We start from the raw sequence: 19,369 nt of genomic DNA, 5'->3' as shown, positions 1-19,369 counted from the left end.
TTGGATGAATTGTTTCCTTCTTCTAACGCTTCCCTCGAAGGGCGATGTTGTTCTATTTATAGCCCTCGGCAGCATATGTTGGAGTGGGGAACTGTGGTCGAACATACTTTTTCTCAAACAACCACTATTGAAAATGTGTTTTATTGTGTGAAAAGCACTGTAGCTTGTGCCCTGTGACCTGTTGAGGCTGCAGAAAAGATGAATTCCACATTAGATTTGAACGTTAGACGGCGGTGTGACGTTGGTTTATGTTGCGTGTTAGCGGCGGGCATGGTTGTCAACGACCATACCATGTTGAAAACACCGGTTCTCGTCCGATCACCGAAGTTAAGCAACATCGGGCATGGCTAGTACTTAGGTGGGTGACCACTTGGGAAAACCATGTGTCGTTGGCATCTTCACCTTTTGCTTTTCTCAGCCTCATCGGGGATGTGTTTGGTCGCATGGAATGTATCCATCGTCCTTGTGGTCATCCCAGTACGCTGTGAAAAGTTCCTTTGGATGAATTTTTCCTTCTTCTAACGCTTCCCTCGAAGGGCGATGTTGTTCTATTTATAGCCCTTCGTAGCATATGTTGGAGTGGGGGAACTGTGGTCGAACATACTTTTTCTCAAACAACCACTATTGAAAATGTGTTTTATTGTGTGAAAAGCACTGTAGCTTGAGCCCTGTGACCTGTTGAGGCTGCAGAAAAGATGAATTCCACATTAGATTTGAACGTTAGACGGCGGTGTGACGTTGGTTTATGTTGCGTGTTAGCGGCGGGCATGGTTGTCAACGACCATACCATGTTGAAAACACCGGTTCTCGTCCGATCACCGAAGTTAAGCAACATCGGGCATGGCTAGTACTTAGGTGGGTGACCACTTGGGAAAACCATGTGTCGTTGGCATCTTCACCTTTTGCTTTTCTCAGCCTCATCGGGGATGTGTTTGGTCGCATGGAATGTATCCATCGTCCTTGTGGTCATCCCAGTACGCTGTGAAAAGTTCTTTTGGATGAATTGTTCCTCTTCTAACGCTTTCCCTCAAAGGGCGATGTTGTTCTATTTATAGCCCTCGGCAGCATATGTTGGAGTGGGGAACTGTGGTCGAACATACTTTTTCTGCAAAACATCACTATTGAAAATGTGTTTTATTGTGTGAAAAGCACTGTAGCTTGAGCCCTGTGACTTGTGGAGGCTGCAGAAAAGATGAATTCCACACTAGATTTGAACGTTAGACGGCGGTGTGACGTTGGTTTATGTTGCGTGTTAGCGGCGGGCATGGTTGTCAACGACCATACCATGTTGAAAACACCGGTTCTCGTCCGATCACCGAAGTTAAGCAACATCGGGCATGGCTAGTACTTAGGTGGGTGACCACTTGGGAAAACCATGTGTCGTTGGCATCTTCACCTTTTTGCTTTTCTCAGCCTCATCGGGGATGTGTTTGGTCGCATGGAATGTATCCATCGTCCTTGTGGTCATCCCAGTACGCTGTGAAAAAGTTCTTTTTGGATGAATTGTTTCCTTCTTCTAACGCTTTCCTCAAAGGGCGATGTTGTTCTATTTATAGCCCTCGGTAGCATATGTTGGAGTGGGGGAACTGTGGTCGAACATACTTTTTCTCAAACAATCACTATTGAAAATGTGTTTTATTGTGTGAAAAGCACTGAAGCTTGTGTCCTGTGACTTGTGGAGGCTGCAGAAAAGATGAATTCCACATTAGATTTGAACGTTAGACGGCGGTGTGACGTTGGTTTATGTTGCGTGTTAGCGGCGGGCATGGTTGTCAACGACCATACCATGTTGAAAACACCGGTTCTCGTCCGATCACCGAAGTTAAGCAACATCGGGCATGGCTAGTACTTAGGTGGGTGACCACTTGGGAAAACCATGTGTCGTTGGCATCTTCACCTTTTTGCTTTTCTCAGCCTCATCGGGGATGTGTTTGGTCGCATGGAATGTATCCATCGTCCTTGTGGTCATCCCAGTACGCTGTGAAAAAAGTTCTTTTGGATGAATTGTTTCCTTCTTCTAACGCTTCCCTCGAAGGGCGATGTTGTTCTATTTATAGCCCTGCGTAGCATATGTTGGAGTGGGGGAACTGTGGTCGAACATACTTTTTCTGCAAACATCACTATTGAAAATGTGTTTTATTGTGTGAAAAGCACTGTAGCTTGAGCCCTGTGACTTGTGGAGGCTGCAGAAAAGATGAATTCCACATTAGATTTGAACGTTAGACGGCGGTGTGACGTTGGTTTATGTTGCGTGTTAGCGGCGGGCATGGTTGTCAACGACCATACCATGTTGAAAACACCGGTTCTCGTCCGATCACCGAAGTTAAGCAACATCGGGCATGGCTAGTACTTAGGTGGGTGACCACTTGGGAAAACCATGTGTCGTTGGCATCTTCACCTTTTGCTTTTCTCAGCCTCATCGGGGATGTGTTTGGTCGCATGGAATGTATCCATCGTCCTTGTGGTCATCCCAGTACGCTGTGAAAAAAGTTCTTTTTGGATGAATTGTTTCCTTCTAACGCTTCCCTCGAAGGGCGATGTTGTTCTATTTATAGCCCCTCGGTAGCATATGTTGGAGTGGGGAACTGTGGTCGAACATACTTTTTCTCAAACAACCACTATTGAAAATGTGTTTTATTGTGTGAAAAGCATTGTAGCTTTAGCCCTGTGACTTGTGGAGGCTGCAGAAAAGATGAATTCCACATTAGATTTGAACGTTAGACGGCGGTGTGACGTTGGTTTATGTTGCGTGTTAGCGGCGGGCATGGTTGTCAACGACCATACCATGTTGAAAACACCGGTTCTCGTCCGATCACCGAAGTTAAGCAACATCGGGCATGGCTAGTACTTAGGTGGGTGACCACTTGGGAAAACCATGTGTCGTTGGCATCTTCACCTTTTGCTTTTCTCAGCCTCATCGGGGATGTGTTTGGTCGCATGGAATGTATCCATCGTCCTTGTGGTCATCCCAGTACGCTGTGAAAAAGTTCCTTTTGGATGAATTGTTTCCTTCTTCTAACGCTTCCCCTCAAAAGGCGATGTTGTTCTATTTATAGCCCTCGGTAGCATATGTTGGAGTGGGGAACTGTGGTCGAACATACTTTTTCTGCAAACATCACACTATTGAAAATGTGTTTTATTGTGTGAAAAGCACTGTAGCTTGAGCCCTGTGACTTGTGGAGGCTGCAGAAAAGATGAATTCCACATTAGATTTGAACGTTAGACGGCGGTGTGACGTTGGTTTATGTTGCGTGTTAGCGGCGGGCATGGTTGTCAACGACCATACCATGTTGAAAACACCGGTTCTCGTCCGATCACCGAAGTTAAGCAACATCGGGCATGGCTAGTACTTAGGTGGGTGACCACTTGGGAAAACCATGTGTCGTTGGCATCTTCACCTTTTGCTTTTCTCAGCCTCATCGGGGATGTGTTTGGTCGCATGGAATGTATCCATCGTCCTTGTGGTCATCCCAGTACGCTGTGAAAAAGTTCTTTTGGATGAATTGTTTCCTTCTTCTAACGCTTCCCCTCAAAAGGCGATGTTGTTCTATTTATAGCCCTGCGTAGCATATGTTGGAGTGGGGAACTGTGGTCGAACATACTTTTTCTGCAAACATCACTATTGAAAATGTGTTTTATTGTGTGAAAAGCACTGTAGCTTGAGCCCTGTGACTTGTGGAGGCTGCAGAAAAGATGAATTCCACATTAGATTTGAACGTTAGACGGCGGTGTGACGTTGGTTTATCTTGCGTGTTAGCGGCGGGCATGGTTGTCAACGACCATACCATGTTGAAAACACCGGTTCTCGTCCGATCACCGAAGTTAAGCAACATCGGGCATGGCTAGTACTTAGGTGGGTGACCACTTGGGAAAACCATGTGTCGTTGGCATCTTCACCTTTTGCTTTTCTCAGCCTCATCGGGGATGTGTTTGGTCGCATGGAATGTATCCATCGTCCTTGTGGTCATCCCAGTACGCTGTGAAAAAGTTCTTTTTGGATGAATTGTTCCTCCTTCTAACGCTTCCCTCGAAGGGCGATGTTGTTCTATTTATAGCCCTCAGTAGCATATGTTGGAGTGGGGAACTGTGGTCGAACATACTTTTTCTCAAACAATCACTATTGAAAAATGTGTTTTATTGTGTGAAAAGCACTGAAGCTTGAGCCTGTGACCTGTTGAGGCTGCAGAAAAGATGAATTCCACATTAGATTTGAACGTTAGACGGCGGTGTGACGTTGGTTTATGTTGCGTGTTAGCGGCGGGCATGGTTGTCAACGACCATACCATGTTGAAAACACCGGTTCTCGTCCGATCACCGAAGTTAAGCAACATCGGGCATGGCTAGTACTTAGGTGGGTGACCACTTGGGAAAACCATGTGTCGTTGGCATCTTCACCTTTTGCTTTTCTCAGCCTCATCGGGGATGTGTTTGGTCGCATGGAATGTATCCATCGTCCTTGTGGTCATCCCAGTACGCTGTGAAAAAGTTCTTTTGGATGAATTGTTTCTTCTAACGCTTCCCTCAAAAGGCGATGTTGTTCTATTTATAGCCCCTGCGTAGCATATGTTGGAGTGGGGAACTGTGGTCGAACATACTTTTTCTGCAAAACAATCACTATTGAAAATGTGTTTTATTGTGTGAAAAGCACTGTAGCTTGAGCCCTGTGACTTGTGGAGGCTGCAGAAAAGATGAATTCCACATTAGATTTGAACGTTAGACGGCGGTGTGACGTTGGTTTATGTTGCGTGTTAGCGGCGGGCATGGTTGTCAACGACCATACCATGTTGAAAACACCGGTTCTCGTCCGATCACCGAAGTTAAGCAACATCGGGCATGGCTAGTACTTAGGTGGGTGACCACTTGGGAAAACCATGTGTCGTTGGCATCTTCACCTTTTGCTTTTCTCAGCCTCATCGGGGATGTGTTTGGTCGCATGGAATGTATCCATCGTCCTTGTGGTCATCCCAGTACGCTGTGAAAAGTTCTTTTGGATGAATTGTTTCCTTCTTCTAACGCTTCCTCAAAGGGCGATGTTGTTCTATTTATAGCCCTCAAGTAGCATATGTTGGAGTGGGGAACTGTGGTCGAACATACTTTTTCTCAAAACAATCACTATTGAAAATGTGTTTTATTGTGTGAAAAGCACTGAAGCTTGAGCCCTGTGACTTGTGGAGGCTGCAGAAAAGATGAATTCCACATTAGATTTGAACGTTAGACGGCGGTGTGACGTTGGTTTATGTTGCGTGTTAGCGGCGGGCATGGTTGTCAACGACCATACCATGTTGAAAACACCGGTTCTCGTCCGATCACCGAAGTTAAGCAACATCGGGCATGGCTAGTACTTAGGTGGGTGACCACTTGGGAAAACCATGTGTCGTTGGCATCTTCACCTTTTGCTTTTCTCAGCCTCATCGGGGATGTGTTTGGTCGCATGGAATGTATCCATCGTCCTTGTGGTCATCCCAGTACGCTGTGAAAAAAGTTCTTTTTGGATGAATTGTTTCCTTCTTCTAACGCTTTCCCTCAAAGGGCGATGTTGTTCTATTTATAGCCCTCGGTAGCATATGTTGGAGTGGGGAACTGTGGTCGAACATACTTTTTCTCAAACAACCACTATTGAAAATGTGTTTTATTGTGTGAAAAGCACTGAAGCTTGAGTCCCATGACTTGTGGAGGCTGCAGAAAAGATGAATTCCACATTAGATTTGAACGTTAGACGGCGGTGTGACGTTGGTTTATGTTGCGTGTTAGCGGCGGGCATGGTTGTCAACGACCATACCATGTTGAAAACACCGGTTCTCGTCCGATCACCGAAGTTAAGCAACATCGGGCATGGCTAGTACTTAGGTGGGTGACCACTTGGGAAAACCATGTGTCGTTGGCATCTTCACCTTTTGCTTTTCTCAGCCTCATCGGGGATGTGTTTGGTCGCATGGAATGTATCCATCGTCCTTGTGGTCATCCCAGTACGCTGTGAAAAAAGTTCTTTTTGGATGAATTGTTTCTTCTTCTAACGCTTCCCTCGAAGGGCGATGTTGTTCTATTTATAGCCCCTTCGCAGCATATGTTGGAGTGGGGAACTGTGGTCGAACATACTTTTTCTCAAACAACCACTATTGAAAATGTGTTTTATTGTGTGAAAAGCACTGTAGCTTGAGCCCTGTGACTTGTGGAGGCTGCAGAAAAGATGAATTCCACATTAGATTTGAACGTTAGACGGCGGTGTGACGTTGGTTTATGTTGCGTGTTAGCGGCGGGCATGGTTGTCAACGACCATACCATGTTGAAAACACCGGTTCTCGTCCGATCACCGAAGTTAAGCAACATCGGGCATGGCTAGTACTTAGGTGGGTGACCACTTGGGAAAACCATGTGTCGTTGGCATCTTCACCTTTTTGCTTTTCTCAGCCTCATCGGGGATGTGTTTGGTCGCATGGAATGTATCCATCGTCCTTGTGGTCATCCCAGTACGCTGTGAAAAAGTTCTTTTTGGATGAATTGTTTCCTTCTTCTAACGCTTCCCTCGAAGGGCGATGTTGTTCTATTTATAGCCCTCGGTAGCATATGTTGGAGTGGGGGAACTGTGGTCGAACATACTTTTTCTCAAACAACCACTATTGAAAATGTGTTTTATTGTGTGAAAAGCACTGTAGCTTGAGCCCCTGTGACTTGTGGAGGCTGCAGAAAAGATGAATTCCACATTAGATTTGAACGTTAGACGGCGGTGTGACGTTGGTTTATGTTGCGTGTTAGCGGCGGGCATGGTTGTCAACGACCATACCATGTTGAAAACACCGGTTCTCGTCCGATCACCGAAGTTAAGCAACATCGGGCATGGCTAGTACTTAGGTGGGTGACCACTTGGGAAAACCATGTGTCGTTGGCATCTTCACCTTTTGCTTTTCTCAGCCTCATCGGGGATGTGTTTGGTCGCATGGAATGTATCCATCGTCCTTGTGGTCATCCCAGTACGCTGTGAAAAAAGTTCTTTTTGGATGAATTGTTTCCTTCTTCTAACGCTTCCCTCGAAGGGCGATGTTGTTCTATTTATAGCCCTCGGTAGCATATGTTGGAGTGGGGGAACTGTGGTCGAACATACTTTTTCTCAAACAACTCACTATTGAAAATGTGTTTTATTGTGTGAAAAGCACTGAAGCTTGTGTCCTGTGACTTGTGGAGGCTGCAGAAAAGATGAATTCCACATTAGATTTGAACGTTAGACGGCGGTGTGACGTTGGTTTATGTTGCGTGTTAGCGGCGGGCATGGTTGTCAACGACCATACCATGTTGAAAACACCGGTTCTCGTCCGATCACCGAAGTTAAGCAACATCGGGCATGGCTAGTACTTAGGTGGGTGACCACTTGGGAAAACCATGTGTCGTTGGCATCTTCACCTTTTGCTTTTCTCAGCCTCATCGGGGATGTGTTTGGTCGCATGGAATGTATCCATCGTCCTTGTGGTCATCCCAGTACGCTGTGAAAAAGTTCCTTTTGGATGAATTGTTCCTCTTCTAACGCTTTCCCCTCAAAAGGGCGATGTTGTTCTATTTATAGCCCTCGGTAGCATATGTTGGAGTGGGGAACTGTGGTCGAACATACTTTTCTCAAACAACCACTATTGAAAATGTGTTTTATTGTGTGAAAAGCACTGTAGCTTGAGCCCTGTGACTTGTGGAGGCTGCAGAAAAGATGAATTCCACATTAGATTTGAACGTTAGACGGCGGTGTGACGTTGGTTTATGTTGCGTGTTAGCGGCGGGCATGGTTGTCAACGACCATACCATGTTGAAAACACCGGTTCTCGTCCGATCACCGAAGTTAAGCAACATCGGGCATGGCTAGTACTTAGGTGGGTGACCACTTGGGAAAACCATGTGTCGTTGGCATCTTCACCTTTTGCTTTTCTCAGCCTCATCGGGGATGTGTTTGGTCGCATGGAATGTATCCATCGTCCTTGTGGTCATCCCAGTACGCTGTGAAAAAGTTCCTTTTGGATGAATTGTTCCTTCTTCTAACGCTTTCCTCAAAGGGCGATGTTGTTCTATTTATAGCCCTCGGTAGCATATGTTGGAGTGGGGAACTGTGGTCGAACATACTTTTTCTCAAACAACCACTATTGAAAATGTGTTTTATTGTGTGAAAAGCACTGTAGCTTGAGCCCTGTGACTTGTGGAGGCTGCAGAAAAGATGAATTCCACATTAGATTTGAACGTTAGACGGCGGTGTGACGTTGGTTTATGTTGCGTGTTAGCGGCGGGCATGGTTGTCAACGACCATACCATGTTGAAAACACCGGTTCTCGTCCGATCACCGAAGTTAAGCAACATCGGGCATGGCTAGTACTTAGGTGGGTGACCACTTGGGAAAACCATGTGTCGTTGGCATCTTCACCTTTTGCTTTTCTCAGCCTCATCGGGGATGTGTTTGGTCGCATGGAATGTATCCATCGTCCTTGTGGTCATCCCAGTACGCTGTGAAAAAAGTTCTTTTGGATGAATTCTTCCTTCTTCTAACGCTTTCCTCAAAGGGCGATGTTGTTCTATTTATAGCCCTCGGTAGCATATGTTGGAGTGGGGAACTGTGGTCGAACATACTTTTTCTCAAACAACCACTATTGAAAATGTGTTTTATTGTGTGAAAAGCACTGAAGCTTGTGTCCTGTGACCTGTGGAGGCTGCAGAAAAGATGAATTCCACATTAGATTTGAACGTTAGACGGCGGTGTGACGTTGGTTTATGTTGCGTGTTAGCGGCGGGCATGGTTGTCAACGACCATACCATGTTGAAAACACCGGTTCTCGTCCGATCACCGAAGTTAAGCAACATCGGGCATGGCTAGTACTTAGGTGGGTGACCACTTGGGAAAACCATGTGTCGTTGGCATCTTCACCTTTTGCTTTTCTCAGCCTCATCGGGGATGTGTTTGGTCGCATGGAATGTATCCATCGTCCTTGTGGTCATCCCAGTACGCTGTGAAAAAGTTCTTTTGGATGAATTGTTTCCTTCTTCTAACGCTTCCCTCGAAGGGCGATGTTGTTCTATTTATAGCCCTCGGCAGCATATGTTGGAGTGGGGAACTGTGGTCGAACATACTTTTCTCAAACAACCACTATTGAAAATGTGTTTTATTGTGTGAAAAGCACTGAAGCTTGTGTCCTGTGACTTGTGGAGGCTGCAGAAAAGATGAATTCCACACTAGATTTGAACGTTAGACGGCGGTGTGACGTTGGTTTATGTTGCGTGTTAGCGGCGGGCATGGTTGTCAACGACCATACCATGTTGAAAACACCGGTTCTCGTCCGATCACCGAAGTTAAGCAACATCGGGCATGGCTAGTACTTAGGTGGGTGACCACTTGGGAAAACCATGTGTCGTTGGCATCTTCACCTTTTGCTTTTCTCAGCCTCATCGGGGATGTGTTTGGTCGCATGGAATGTATCCATCGTCCTTGTGGTCATCCCAGTACGCTGTGAAAAAGTTCCTTTTGGATGAATTGTTTCCTTCTTCTAACGCTTTCCCTCAAAGGGCGATGTTGTTCTATTTATAGCCCTTCGTAGCATATGTTGGAGTGGGGAACTGTGGTCGAACATACTTTTTCTCAAACAACCACTATTGAAAATGTGTTTTATTGTGTGAAAAGCACTGAAGCTTGCGTCCTGTGACTTGTGGAGGCTGCAGAAAAGATGAATTCCACATTAGATTTGAACGTTAGACGGCGGTGTGACGTTGGTTTATGTTGCGTGTTAGCGGCGGGCATGGTTGTCAACGACCATACCATGTTGAAAACACCGGTTCTCGTCCGATCACCGAAGTTAAGCAACATCGGGCATGGCTAGTACTTAGGTGGGTGACCACTTGGGAAAACCATGTGTCGTTGGCATCTTCACCTTTTGCTTTTCTCAGCCTCATCGGGGATGTGTTTGGTCGCATGGAATGTATCCATCGTCCTTGTGGTCATCCCAGTACGCTGTGAAAAAGTTCCTTTGGATGAATTGTTTCCTTCTTCTAACGCTTCCCTCGAAGGGCGATGTTGTTCTATTTATAGCCCTTCGTAGCATATGTTGGAGTGGGGAACTGTGGCGAACATACTTTTTCCTCAAAACAATCACTATTGAAAATGTGTTTTATTGTGTGAAAAGCACTGAAGCTTGTGTCCTGTGACTTGTGGAGGCTGCAGAAAAGATGAATTCCACATTAGATTTGAACGTTAGACGGCGGTGTGACGTTGGTTTATGTTGCGTGTTAGCGGCGGGCATGGTTGTCAACGACCATACCATGTTGAAAACACCGGTTCTCGTCCGATCACCGAAGTTAAGCAACATCGGGCATGGCTAGTACTTAGGTGGGTGACCACTTGGGAAAACCATGTGTCGTTGGCATCTTCACCTTTTGCTTTTCTCAGCCTCATCGGGGATGTGTTTGGTCGCATGGAATGTATCCATCGTCCTTGTGGTCATCCCAGTACGCTGTGAAAAAGTTCCTTTTGGATGAATTGTTTCCTTCTTCTAACGCTTCCCTCGAAGGGCGATGTTGTTCTATTTATAGCCCTTCGTAGCATATGTTGGAGTGGGGAACTGTGGTCGAACATACTTTTTCTCAAACAACCACTATTGAAAATGTGTTTTATTGTGTGAAAAGCACTGTAGCTTGAGCCCTGTGACTTGTGGAGGCTGCAGAAAAGATGAATTCCACATTAGATTTGAACGTTAGACGGCGGTGTGACGTTGGTTTATGTTGCGTGTTAGCGGCGGGCATGGTTGTCAACGACCATACCATGTTGAAAACACCGGTTCTCGTCCGATCACCGAAGTTAAGCAACATCGGGCATGGCTAGTACTTAGGTGGGTGACCACTTGGGAAAACCATGTGTCGTTGGCATCTTCACCTTTTGCTTTTCTCAGCCTCATCGGGGATGTGTTTGGTCGCATGGAATGTATCCATCGTCCTTGTGGTCATCCCAGTACGCTGTGAAAAAGTTCCTTTTGGATGAATTGTTTCCTTCTTCTAACGCTTCCCTCGAAGGGCGATGTTGTTCTATTTATAGCCCTCGGCAGCATATGTTGAGTGGGGGAACTGTGGTCGAACATACTTTTCTCAAACAACCACTATTGAAAATGTGTTTTATTGTGTGAAAAGCACTGAAGCTTGTGTCCTGTGACTTGTGGAGGCTGCAGAAAAGATGAATTCCACATTAGATTTGAACGTTAGACGGCGGTGTGACGTTGGTTTATGTTGCGTGTTAGCGGCGGGCATGGTTGTCAACGACCATACCATGTTGAAAACACCGGTTCTCGTCCGATCACCGAAGTTAAGCAACATCGGGCATGGCTAGTACTTAGGTGGGTGACCACTTGGGAAAACCATGTGTCGTTGGCATCTTCACCTTTTGCTTTTCTCAGCCTCATCGGGGATGTGTTTGGTCGCATGGAATGTATCCATCGTCCTTGTGGTCATCCCAGTACGCTGTGAAAAAGTTCCTTTTGGATGAATTGTTTCCTTCTTCTAACGCTTCCCTCGAAGGGCGATGTTGTTCTATTTATAGCCCTTCGTAGCATATGTTGGAGTGGGGAACTGTGGTCGAACATACTTTTCTCAAACAACCACTATTGAAAATGTGTTTTATTGTGTGAAAAGCACTTAGCTGAGCCCCGTGACCTGTGGAGGCTGCAGAAAAGATGAATTCCACATTAGATTTGAACGTTAGACGGCGGTGTGACGTTGGTTTATGTTGCGTGTTAGCGGCGGGCATGGTTGTCAACGACCATACCATGTTGAAAACACCGGTTCTCGTCCGATCACCGAAGTTAAGCAACATCGGGCATGGCTAGTACTTAGGTGGGTGACCACTTGGGAAAACCATGTGTCGTTGGCATCTTCACCTTTTGCTTTTCTCAGCCTCATCGGGGATGTGTTTGGTCGCATGGAATGTATCCATCGTCCTTGTGGTCATCCCAGTACGCTGTGAAAAAGTTCCTTTTGGATGAATTGTTTCCTTCTTCTAACGCTTTCCCCTCAAAGGGCGATGTTGTTCTATTTATAGCCCTTCGTAGCATATGTTGGAGTGGGGAACTGTGGTCGAACATACTTTTTCTCAAACAACCACTATTGAAAATGTGTTTTATTGTGTGAAAAGCACTGAAGCTTGAAGTCCCGTGACTTGTGGAGGCTGCAGAAAAGATGAATTCCACATTAGATTTGAACGTTAGACGGCGGTGTGACGTTGGTTTATGTTGCGTGTTAGCGGCGGGCATGGTTGTCAACGACCATACCATGTTGAAAACACCGGTTCTCGTCCGATCACCGAAGTTAAGCAACATCGGGCATGGCTAGTACTTAGGTGGGTGACCACTTGGGAAAACCATGTGTCGTTGGCATCTTCACCTTTTGCTTTTCTCAGCCTCATCGGGGATGTGTTTGGTCGCATGGAATGTATCCATCGTCCTTGTGGTCATCCCAGTACGCTGTGAAAAAGTTCCTTTGGATGAATTGTTTCCTTCTTCTAACGCTTCCCTCGAAGGGCGATGTTGTTCTATTTATAGCCCCTCGGTAGCATATGTTGGAGTGGGGAACTGTGGTCGAACATACTTTTTCTCAAACAACCACTATTGAAAATGTGTTTTATTGTGTGATAAGCATTGTAGCTTGTGTCCTGTGACTTGTGGAGGCTGCAGAAAAGATGAATTCCACATTAGATTTGAACGTTAGACGGCGGTGTGACGTTGGTTTATGTTGCGTGTTAGCGGCGGGCATGGTTGTCAACGACCATACCATGTTGAAAACACCGGTTCTCGTCCGATCACCGAAGTTAAGCAACATCGGGCATGGCTAGTACTTAGGTGGGTGACCACTTGGGAAAACCATGTGTCGTTGGCATCTTCACCTTTTGCTTTTCTCAGCCTCATCGGGGATGTGTTTGGTCGCATGGAATGTATCCATCGTCCTTGTGGTCATCCCAGTACGCTGTGAAAAAGTTCCTTTTGGATGAATTCTTTCCTTCTTCTAACGCTTCCCTCGAAGGGCGATGTTGTTCTATTTATAGCCCTTCGTAGCATATGTTGGAGTGGGGGAACTGTGGTCGAACATACTTTTTCTCAAACAACCACTATTGAAAATGTGTTTTATTGTGTGATAAGCATTGTAGCTTGTGTCCTGTGACTTGTGGAGGCTGCAGAAAAGATGAATTCCACATTAGATTTGAACGTTAGACGGCGGTGTGACGTTGGTTTATGTTGCGTGTTAGCGGCGGGCATGGTTGTCAACGACCATACCATGTTGAAAACACCGGTTCTCGTCCGATCACCGAAGTTAAGCAACATCGGGCATGGCTAGTACTTAGGTGGGTGACCACTTGGGAAAACCATGTGTCGTTGGCATCTTCACCTTTTGCTTTTCTCAGCCTCATCGGGGATGTGTTTGGTCGCATGGAATGTATCCATCGTCCTTGTGGTCATCCCAGCACGCTGTGAAAAGTTCTTTTGGATAGAATTGTTTCCTTCTTCTAACGCTTCCCTCGAAGGGCGATGTTGTTCTATTTATAGCCCCTCGGTAGCATATGTTGGAGTGGGGAACTGTGGTCGAACATACTTTTCTCAAACAACCACTATTGAAAATGTGTTTTATTGTGTGAAAAGCACTGTAGCTTGAACCTGTGACCTGTGGAGGCTGCAGAAAAGATGAATTCCACATTAGATTTGAACGTTAGACGGCGGTGTGACGTTGGTTTATGTTGCGTGTTAGCGGCGGGCATGGTTGTCAACGACCATACCATGTTGAAAACACCGGTTCTCGTCCGATCACCGGAAGTAAGCAAACATCGGGCATGGCTAGTACTTAGGTGGGTGACCACTTGGGAAAACCATGTGTCGTTGGCATCTTCACCTTTTGCTTTTCTCAGCCTCATCGGGGATGTGTTTGGTCGCATGGAATGTATCCATCGTCCTTGTGGTCATCCCAGTACGCTGTGAAAAAGTTCCTTTGGATGAATTGTTTCCTTCTTCTAACGCTTCCCTCGAAGGGCGATGTTGTTCTATTTATAGCCCTTCGTAGCATATGTTGGAGTGGGGAACTGTGGTCGAACATACTTTTTCTCAAACAACCACTATTGAAAATGTGTTTTATTGTGTGAAAAGCACTGTAGCTTGAGCCCTGTGACTTGTGGAGGCTGCAGAAAAGATGAATTCCACATTAGATTTGAACGTTAGACGGCGGTGTGACGTTGGTTTATGTTGCGTGTTAGCGGCGGGCATGGTTGTCAACGACCATACCATGTTGAAAACACCGGTTCTCGTCCGATCACCGAAGTTAAGCAACATCGGGCATGGCTAGTACTTAGGTGGGTGACCACTTGGGAAAACCATGTGTCGTTGGCATCTTCACCTTTTGCTTTTCTCAGCCTCATCGGGGATGTGTTTGGTCGCATGGAATGTATCCATCGTCCTTGTGGTCATCCCAGTACGCTGTGAAAAAGTTCCTTTGGATGAATTGTTTCCTTCTTCTAACGCTTCCCTCGAAGGGCGATGTTGTTCTATTTATAGCCCTCGGCAGCAAATGTTGGAGTGGGGAACTGTGGTCGAACATACTTTTTCTCAAACAACCACTATTGAAAATGTGTTTTATTGTGTGAAAAGCACTGAAGCTTGTGTCCTGTGACTTTGTGGAGGCTGCAGAAAAGATGAATTCCACATTAGATTTGAACGTTAGACGGCGGTGTGACGTTGGTTTATGTTGCGTGTTAGCGGCGGGCATGGTTGTCAACGACCATACCATGTTGAAAACACCGGTTCTCGTCCGATCACCGAAGTTAAGCAACATCGGGCATGGCTAGTACTTAGGTGGGTGACCACTTGGGAAAACCATGTGTCGTTGGCATCTTCACCTTTTGCTTTTCTCAGCCTCATCGGGGATGTGTTTGGTCGCATGGAATGTATCCATCGTCCTTGTGGTCATCCCAGTACGCTGTGAAAAAGTTCCTTTTGGATGAATTGTTTCCTTCTTCTAACGCTTCCCTCGAAGGGCGATGTTGTTCTATTTATAGCCCTTCGTAGCATATGTTGGAGTGGGGAACTGTGGTCGAACATACTTTTTCTCAAACAACCACTATTGAAAATGTGTTTTATTGTGTGAAAAGCACTGAAGCTGAGCCCTGTGACTTGTGGAGGCTGCAGAAAAGATGAATTCCACATTAGATTTGAACGTTAGACGGCGGTGTGACGTTGGTTTATGTTGCGTGTTAGCGGCGGGCATGGTTGTCAACGACCATACCATGTTGAAAACACCGGTTCTCGTCCGATCACCGAAGTTAAGCAACATCGGGCATGGCTAGTACTTAGGTGGGTGACCACTTGGGAAAACCATGTGTCGTTGGCATCTTCACCTTTTGCTTTTCTCAGCCTCATCGGGGATGTGTTTGGTCGCATGGAATGTATCCATCGTCCTTGTGGTCATCCCAGTACGCTGTGAAAAAGTTCCTTTTGGATGAATTGTTTCCTTCTTCTAACGCTTCCCTCGAAGGGCGATGTTGTTCTATTTATAGCCCTTCGTAGCATATGTTGGAGTGGGGAACTGTGGTCGAACATACTTTTTCTCAAACAACCACTATTGAAAATGTGTTTTATTGTGTGAAAAGCACTGTAGCTTGAGCCCTGTGACTTGTGGAGGCTGCAGAAAAGATGAATTCCACATTAGATTTGAACGTTAGACGGCGGTGTGACGTTGGTTTATGTTGCGTGTTAGCGGCGGGCATGGTTGTCAACGACCATACCATGTTGAAAACACCGGTTCTCGTCCGATCACCGAAGTTAAGCAACATCGGGCATGGCTAGTACTTAGGTGGGTGACCACTTGGGAAAACCATGTGTCGTTGGCATCTTCACCTTTTGCTTTTCTCAGCCTCATCGGGGATGTGTTTGGTCGCATGGAATGTATCCATCGTCCTTGTGGTCATCCCAGTACGCTGTGAAAAAGTTCCTTTGGATGAATTGTTTCCTTCTTCTAACGCTTCCCTCGAAGGGCGATGTTGTTCTATTTATAGCCCTTCGTAGCATATGTTGGAGTGGGGAACTGTGGTCGAACATACTTTTTCTCAAACAACCACTATTGAAAATGTGTTTTATTGTGTGAAAAGCACTGTAGCTTGTGCCCTGTGACTTGTGGAGGCTGCAGAAAAGATGAATTCCACATTAGATTTGAACGTTAGACGGCGGTGTGACGTTGGTTTATGTTGCGTGTTAGCGGCGGGCATGGTTGTCAACGACCATACCATGTTGAAAACACCGGTTCTCGTCCGATCACCGAAGTTAAGCAACATCGGGCATGGCTAGTACTTAGGTGGGTGACCACTTGGGAAAACCATGTGTCGTTGGCATCTTCACCTTTTGCTTTTCTCAGCCTCATCGGGGATGTGTTTGGTCGCATGGAATGTATCCATCGTCCTTGTGGTCATCCCAGTACGCTGTGAAAAAGTTCCTTTGGATGAATTGTTTCCTTCTTCTAACGCTTCCCTCGAAGGGCGATGTTGTTCTATTTATAGCCCTTCGTAGCATATGTTGGAGTGGGGAACTGTGGTCGAACATACTTTTTCTCAAACAACCACTATTGAAAATGTGTTTTATTGTGTGAAAAGCACTGTAGCTTGTGCCCTGTGACTTGTGGAGGCTGCAGAAAAGATGAATTCCACATTAGATTTGAACGTTAGACGGCGGTGTGACGTTGGTTTATGTTGCGTGTTAGCGGCGGGCATGGTTGTCAACGACCATACCATGTTGAAAACACCGGTTCTCGTCCGATCACCGAAGTTAAGCAACATCGGGCATGGCTAGTACTTAGGTGGGTGACCACTTGGGAAAACCATGTGTCGTTGGCATCTTCACCTTTTGCTTTTCTCAGCCTCATCGGGGATGTGTTTGGTCGCATGGAATGTATCCATCGTCCTTGTGGTCATCCCAGTACGCTGTGAAAAAGTTCCTTTTGGATGAATTGTTTCCTTCTTCTAACGCTTCCCTCGAAGGGCGATGTTGTTCTATTTATAGCCCTTCGTAGCATATGTTGGAGTGGGGAACTGTGGTCGAACATACTTTTTCTCAAACAACCACTATTGAAAATGTGTTTTATTGTGTGAAAAGCACTGAAGCTTGTGTCCTGTGACTTGCTTGGAGGCTGCAGAAAAGATGAATTCCACATTAGATTTGAACGTTAGACGGCGGTGTGACGTTGGTTTATGTTGCGTGTTAGCGGCGGGCATGGTTGTCAACGACCATACCATGTTGAAAACACCGGTTCTCGTCCGATCACCGAAGTTAAGCAACATCGGGCATGGCTAGTACTTAGGTGGGTGACCACTTGGGAAAACCATGTGTCGTTGGCATCTTCACCTTTTGCTTTTCTCAGCCTCATCGGGGATGTGTTTGGTCGCATGGAATGTATCCATCGTCCTTGTGGTCATCCCAGTACGCTGTGAAAAAGTTCCTTTGGATGAATTGTTTCCTTCTTCTAACGCTTCCCTCGAAGGGCGATGTTGTTCTATTTATAGCCCTTCGTAGCATATGTTGGAGTGGGGAACTGTGGTCGAACATACTTTTTCTGCAAACGACCACTATTGAAAATGTGTTTTATTGTGTGAAAAGCACTGTAGCTTGTGCCTGTGACTTGTGGAGGCTGCAGAAAAGATGAATTCCACATTAGATTTGAACGTTAGACGGCGGTGTGACGTTGGTTTATGTTGCGTGTTAGCGGCGGGCATGGTTGTCAACGACCATACCATGTTGAAAACACCGGTTCTCGTCCGATCACCGAAGTTAAGCAACATCGGGCATGGCTAGTACTTAGGTGGGTGACCACTTGGGAAAACCATGTGTCGTTGGCATCTTCACCTTTTGCTTTTCTCAGCCTCATCGGGGATGTGTTTGGTCGCATGGAATGTATCCATCGTCCTTGTGGTCATCCCAGTACGCTGTGAAAAAGTTCCTTTGGATGAATTGTTTCCTTCTTCTAACGCTTCCCTCGAAGGGCGATGTTGTTCTATTTATAGCCCTTCGTAGCATATGTTGGAGTGGGGAACTGTGGTCGAACATACTTTTTCAAACAACCACTATTGAAAATGTGTTTTATTGTGTGAAAAGCACTGAAGCTTGTGTCCTGTGACTTGTGGAGGCTGCAGAAAAGATGAATTCCACATTAGATTTGAACGTTAGACGGCGGTGTGACGTTGGTTTATGTTGCGTGTTAGCGGCGGGCATGGTTGTCAACGACCATACCATGTTGAAAACACCGGTTCTCGTCCGATCACCGAAGTTAAGCAACATCGGGCATGGCTAGTACTTAGGTGGGTGACCACTTGGGAAAACCATGTGTCGTTGGCATCTTCACCTTTTGCTTTTCTCAGCCTCATCGGGGATGTGTTTGGTCGCATGGAATGTATCCATCGTCCTTGTGGTCATCCCAGTACGCTGTGAAAAAGTTCCTTTGGATGAATTGTTTCCTTCTTCTAACGCTTCCCTCGAAGGGCGATGTTGTTCTATTTATAGCCCTTCGTAGCATATGTTGGAGTGGGGAACTGTGGTCGAACATACTTTTCTCAAACAACCACTATTGAAAATGTGTTTTATTGTTTGAATAGCACTGTAGCTTGGAGCCCTGTGACTTGTGGAGGCTGCAGAAAAGATGAATTCCACATTAGATTTGAACGTTAGACGGCGGTGTGACGTTGGTTTATGTTGCGTGTTAGCGGCGGGCATGGTTGTCAACGACCATACCATGTTGAAAACACCGGTTCTCGTCCGATCACCGAAGTTAAGCAACATCGGGCATGGCTAGTACTTAGGTGGGTGACCACTTGGGAAAACCATGTGTCGTTGGCATCTTCACCTTTTGCTTTTCTCAGCCTCATCGGGGATGTGTTTGGTCGCATGGAATGTATCCATCGTCCTTGTGGTCATCCCAGTACGCTGTGAAAAAGTTCCTTTTGGATGAATTGTTTCCTTCTTCTAACGCTTCCCTCGAAGGGCGATGTTGTTCTATTTATAGCCCTTCGTAGCATATGTTGGAGTGGGGAACTGTGGTCGAACATACTTTTTCTCAAACAACCACTATTGAAAATGTGTTTTATTGTGTGAAAAGCACTGTAGCTTGTGCCCTGTGACTTGTGGAGGCTGCAGAAAAGATGAATTCCACATTAGATTTGAACGTTAGACGGCGGTGTGACGTTGGTTTATGTTGCGTGTTAGCGGCGGGCATGGTTGTCAACGACCATACCATGTTGAAAACACCGGTTCTCGTCCGATCACCGAAGTTAAGCAACATCGGGCATGGCTAGTACTTAGGTGGGTGACCACTTGGGAAAACCATGTGTCGTTGGCATCTTCACCTTTTGCTT

The 19,369-nt window shown here is 46.0% G+C and overlaps 38 non-coding genes and 1 pseudogene across 38 annotated transcripts; all 39 read left to right on the top strand.

Moving 5' to 3' along the window:
• Positions 1 to 276: 276 nt before the first annotated feature.
• On the top strand, positions 277 to 395 carry LOC120899107. Its single transcript, XR_005738913.1, has one exon. It is a non-coding gene; the product is annotated as a 5S ribosomal RNA (ribosomal RNA).
• Positions 396 to 773: 378 nt separating this feature from the next.
• On the top strand, positions 774 to 892 carry LOC120899106. The gene has a single exon (XR_005738912.1). It is a non-coding gene; the product is annotated as a 5S ribosomal RNA (ribosomal RNA).
• Positions 893 to 1,270: 378 nt separating this feature from the next.
• Positions 1,271 to 1,389, top strand: LOC120899105. Its single transcript, XR_005738911.1, has one exon. It is a non-coding gene; the product is annotated as a 5S ribosomal RNA (ribosomal RNA).
• A 382-nt stretch (positions 1,390 to 1,771) lies between these two features.
• On the top strand, positions 1,772 to 1,890 carry LOC120899104. Its single transcript, XR_005738910.1, has one exon. It is a non-coding gene; the product is annotated as a 5S ribosomal RNA (ribosomal RNA).
• A 382-nt stretch (positions 1,891 to 2,272) lies between these two features.
• Positions 2,273 to 2,391, top strand: LOC120899103. The gene has a single exon (XR_005738909.1). It is a non-coding gene; the product is annotated as a 5S ribosomal RNA (ribosomal RNA).
• A 379-nt stretch (positions 2,392 to 2,770) lies between these two features.
• LOC120899102 lies at positions 2,771 to 2,889 on the top strand. Its single transcript, XR_005738908.1, has one exon. It is a non-coding gene; the product is annotated as a 5S ribosomal RNA (ribosomal RNA).
• Positions 2,890 to 3,272: 383 nt separating this feature from the next.
• On the top strand, positions 3,273 to 3,391 carry LOC120899101. Its single transcript, XR_005738907.1, has one exon. It is a non-coding gene; the product is annotated as a 5S ribosomal RNA (ribosomal RNA).
• Positions 3,392 to 3,771: 380 nt separating this feature from the next.
• Positions 3,772 to 3,890, top strand: LOC120899099. Its single transcript, XR_005738905.1, has one exon. It is a non-coding gene; the product is annotated as a 5S ribosomal RNA (ribosomal RNA).
• Positions 3,891 to 4,269: 379 nt separating this feature from the next.
• LOC120899098 lies at positions 4,270 to 4,388 on the top strand. Its single transcript, XR_005738904.1, has one exon. It is a non-coding gene; the product is annotated as a 5S ribosomal RNA (ribosomal RNA).
• A 378-nt stretch (positions 4,389 to 4,766) lies between these two features.
• On the top strand, positions 4,767 to 4,885 carry LOC120899097. The gene has a single exon (XR_005738903.1). It is a non-coding gene; the product is annotated as a 5S ribosomal RNA (ribosomal RNA).
• Positions 4,886 to 5,264: 379 nt separating this feature from the next.
• Positions 5,265 to 5,383, top strand: LOC120899096. Its single transcript, XR_005738902.1, has one exon. It is a non-coding gene; the product is annotated as a 5S ribosomal RNA (ribosomal RNA).
• Positions 5,384 to 5,765: 382 nt separating this feature from the next.
• On the top strand, positions 5,766 to 5,884 carry LOC120899095. Its single transcript, XR_005738901.1, has one exon. It is a non-coding gene; the product is annotated as a 5S ribosomal RNA (ribosomal RNA).
• A 381-nt stretch (positions 5,885 to 6,265) lies between these two features.
• Positions 6,266 to 6,384, top strand: LOC120899094. Its single transcript, XR_005738900.1, has one exon. It is a non-coding gene; the product is annotated as a 5S ribosomal RNA (ribosomal RNA).
• Positions 6,385 to 6,767: 383 nt separating this feature from the next.
• Positions 6,768 to 6,886, top strand: LOC120899093. The gene has a single exon (XR_005738899.1). It is a non-coding gene; the product is annotated as a 5S ribosomal RNA (ribosomal RNA).
• A 383-nt stretch (positions 6,887 to 7,269) lies between these two features.
• On the top strand, positions 7,270 to 7,388 carry LOC120899092. The gene has a single exon (XR_005738898.1). It is a non-coding gene; the product is annotated as a 5S ribosomal RNA (ribosomal RNA).
• A 380-nt stretch (positions 7,389 to 7,768) lies between these two features.
• Positions 7,769 to 7,887, top strand: LOC120899090. Its single transcript, XR_005738897.1, has one exon. It is a non-coding gene; the product is annotated as a 5S ribosomal RNA (ribosomal RNA).
• Positions 7,888 to 8,266: 379 nt separating this feature from the next.
• Positions 8,267 to 8,385, top strand: LOC120899089. The gene has a single exon (XR_005738896.1). It is a non-coding gene; the product is annotated as a 5S ribosomal RNA (ribosomal RNA).
• Positions 8,386 to 8,764: 379 nt separating this feature from the next.
• Positions 8,765 to 8,883, top strand: LOC120899087. Its single transcript, XR_005738894.1, has one exon. It is a non-coding gene; the product is annotated as a 5S ribosomal RNA (ribosomal RNA).
• A 378-nt stretch (positions 8,884 to 9,261) lies between these two features.
• On the top strand, positions 9,262 to 9,380 carry LOC120899086. The gene has a single exon (XR_005738893.1). It is a non-coding gene; the product is annotated as a 5S ribosomal RNA (ribosomal RNA).
• A 381-nt stretch (positions 9,381 to 9,761) lies between these two features.
• Positions 9,762 to 9,880, top strand: LOC120899085. Its single transcript, XR_005738892.1, has one exon. It is a non-coding gene; the product is annotated as a 5S ribosomal RNA (ribosomal RNA).
• Positions 9,881 to 10,260: 380 nt separating this feature from the next.
• LOC120899084 lies at positions 10,261 to 10,379 on the top strand. Its single transcript, XR_005738891.1, has one exon. It is a non-coding gene; the product is annotated as a 5S ribosomal RNA (ribosomal RNA).
• Positions 10,380 to 10,759: 380 nt separating this feature from the next.
• Positions 10,760 to 10,878, top strand: LOC120899083. Its single transcript, XR_005738890.1, has one exon. It is a non-coding gene; the product is annotated as a 5S ribosomal RNA (ribosomal RNA).
• Positions 10,879 to 11,257: 379 nt separating this feature from the next.
• LOC120899082 lies at positions 11,258 to 11,376 on the top strand. Its single transcript, XR_005738889.1, has one exon. It is a non-coding gene; the product is annotated as a 5S ribosomal RNA (ribosomal RNA).
• A 377-nt stretch (positions 11,377 to 11,753) lies between these two features.
• On the top strand, positions 11,754 to 11,872 carry LOC120899081. Its single transcript, XR_005738888.1, has one exon. It is a non-coding gene; the product is annotated as a 5S ribosomal RNA (ribosomal RNA).
• Positions 11,873 to 12,255: 383 nt separating this feature from the next.
• On the top strand, positions 12,256 to 12,374 carry LOC120899080. The gene has a single exon (XR_005738887.1). It is a non-coding gene; the product is annotated as a 5S ribosomal RNA (ribosomal RNA).
• A 380-nt stretch (positions 12,375 to 12,754) lies between these two features.
• On the top strand, positions 12,755 to 12,873 carry LOC120899079. The gene has a single exon (XR_005738886.1). It is a non-coding gene; the product is annotated as a 5S ribosomal RNA (ribosomal RNA).
• A 381-nt stretch (positions 12,874 to 13,254) lies between these two features.
• Positions 13,255 to 13,373, top strand: LOC120899078. Its single transcript, XR_005738885.1, has one exon. It is a non-coding gene; the product is annotated as a 5S ribosomal RNA (ribosomal RNA).
• Positions 13,374 to 13,751: 378 nt separating this feature from the next.
• Positions 13,752 to 13,871, top strand: LOC120899226 (annotated as a pseudogene).
• Positions 13,872 to 14,250: 379 nt separating this feature from the next.
• LOC120899076 lies at positions 14,251 to 14,369 on the top strand. Its single transcript, XR_005738883.1, has one exon. It is a non-coding gene; the product is annotated as a 5S ribosomal RNA (ribosomal RNA).
• A 380-nt stretch (positions 14,370 to 14,749) lies between these two features.
• LOC120899075 lies at positions 14,750 to 14,868 on the top strand. The gene has a single exon (XR_005738882.1). It is a non-coding gene; the product is annotated as a 5S ribosomal RNA (ribosomal RNA).
• A 379-nt stretch (positions 14,869 to 15,247) lies between these two features.
• Positions 15,248 to 15,366, top strand: LOC120899074. Its single transcript, XR_005738881.1, has one exon. It is a non-coding gene; the product is annotated as a 5S ribosomal RNA (ribosomal RNA).
• Positions 15,367 to 15,746: 380 nt separating this feature from the next.
• On the top strand, positions 15,747 to 15,865 carry LOC120899073. Its single transcript, XR_005738880.1, has one exon. It is a non-coding gene; the product is annotated as a 5S ribosomal RNA (ribosomal RNA).
• Positions 15,866 to 16,244: 379 nt separating this feature from the next.
• On the top strand, positions 16,245 to 16,363 carry LOC120899072. Its single transcript, XR_005738879.1, has one exon. It is a non-coding gene; the product is annotated as a 5S ribosomal RNA (ribosomal RNA).
• A 379-nt stretch (positions 16,364 to 16,742) lies between these two features.
• LOC120899071 lies at positions 16,743 to 16,861 on the top strand. Its single transcript, XR_005738878.1, has one exon. It is a non-coding gene; the product is annotated as a 5S ribosomal RNA (ribosomal RNA).
• Positions 16,862 to 17,243: 382 nt separating this feature from the next.
• On the top strand, positions 17,244 to 17,362 carry LOC120899070. The gene has a single exon (XR_005738877.1). It is a non-coding gene; the product is annotated as a 5S ribosomal RNA (ribosomal RNA).
• Positions 17,363 to 17,741: 379 nt separating this feature from the next.
• Positions 17,742 to 17,860, top strand: LOC120899069. Its single transcript, XR_005738876.1, has one exon. It is a non-coding gene; the product is annotated as a 5S ribosomal RNA (ribosomal RNA).
• A 377-nt stretch (positions 17,861 to 18,237) lies between these two features.
• On the top strand, positions 18,238 to 18,356 carry LOC120899068. Its single transcript, XR_005738875.1, has one exon. It is a non-coding gene; the product is annotated as a 5S ribosomal RNA (ribosomal RNA).
• Positions 18,357 to 18,735: 379 nt separating this feature from the next.
• LOC120899067 lies at positions 18,736 to 18,854 on the top strand. The gene has a single exon (XR_005738874.1). It is a non-coding gene; the product is annotated as a 5S ribosomal RNA (ribosomal RNA).
• Positions 18,855 to 19,234: 380 nt separating this feature from the next.
• Positions 19,235 to 19,353, top strand: LOC120899065. The gene has a single exon (XR_005738872.1). It is a non-coding gene; the product is annotated as a 5S ribosomal RNA (ribosomal RNA).
• The last annotated feature ends 16 nt before the right edge of the window (positions 19,354 to 19,369 follow it).

Source organism: Anopheles arabiensis, chromosome 2 (assembly GCF_016920715.1).
Source record: "Anopheles arabiensis isolate DONGOLA chromosome 2, AaraD3, whole genome shotgun sequence".
NCBI classification, from domain to species: domain Eukaryota; kingdom Metazoa; phylum Arthropoda; class Insecta; order Diptera; family Culicidae; genus Anopheles; species Anopheles arabiensis.
This window is presented reverse-complemented; position numbering and strand designations above follow the sequence as displayed.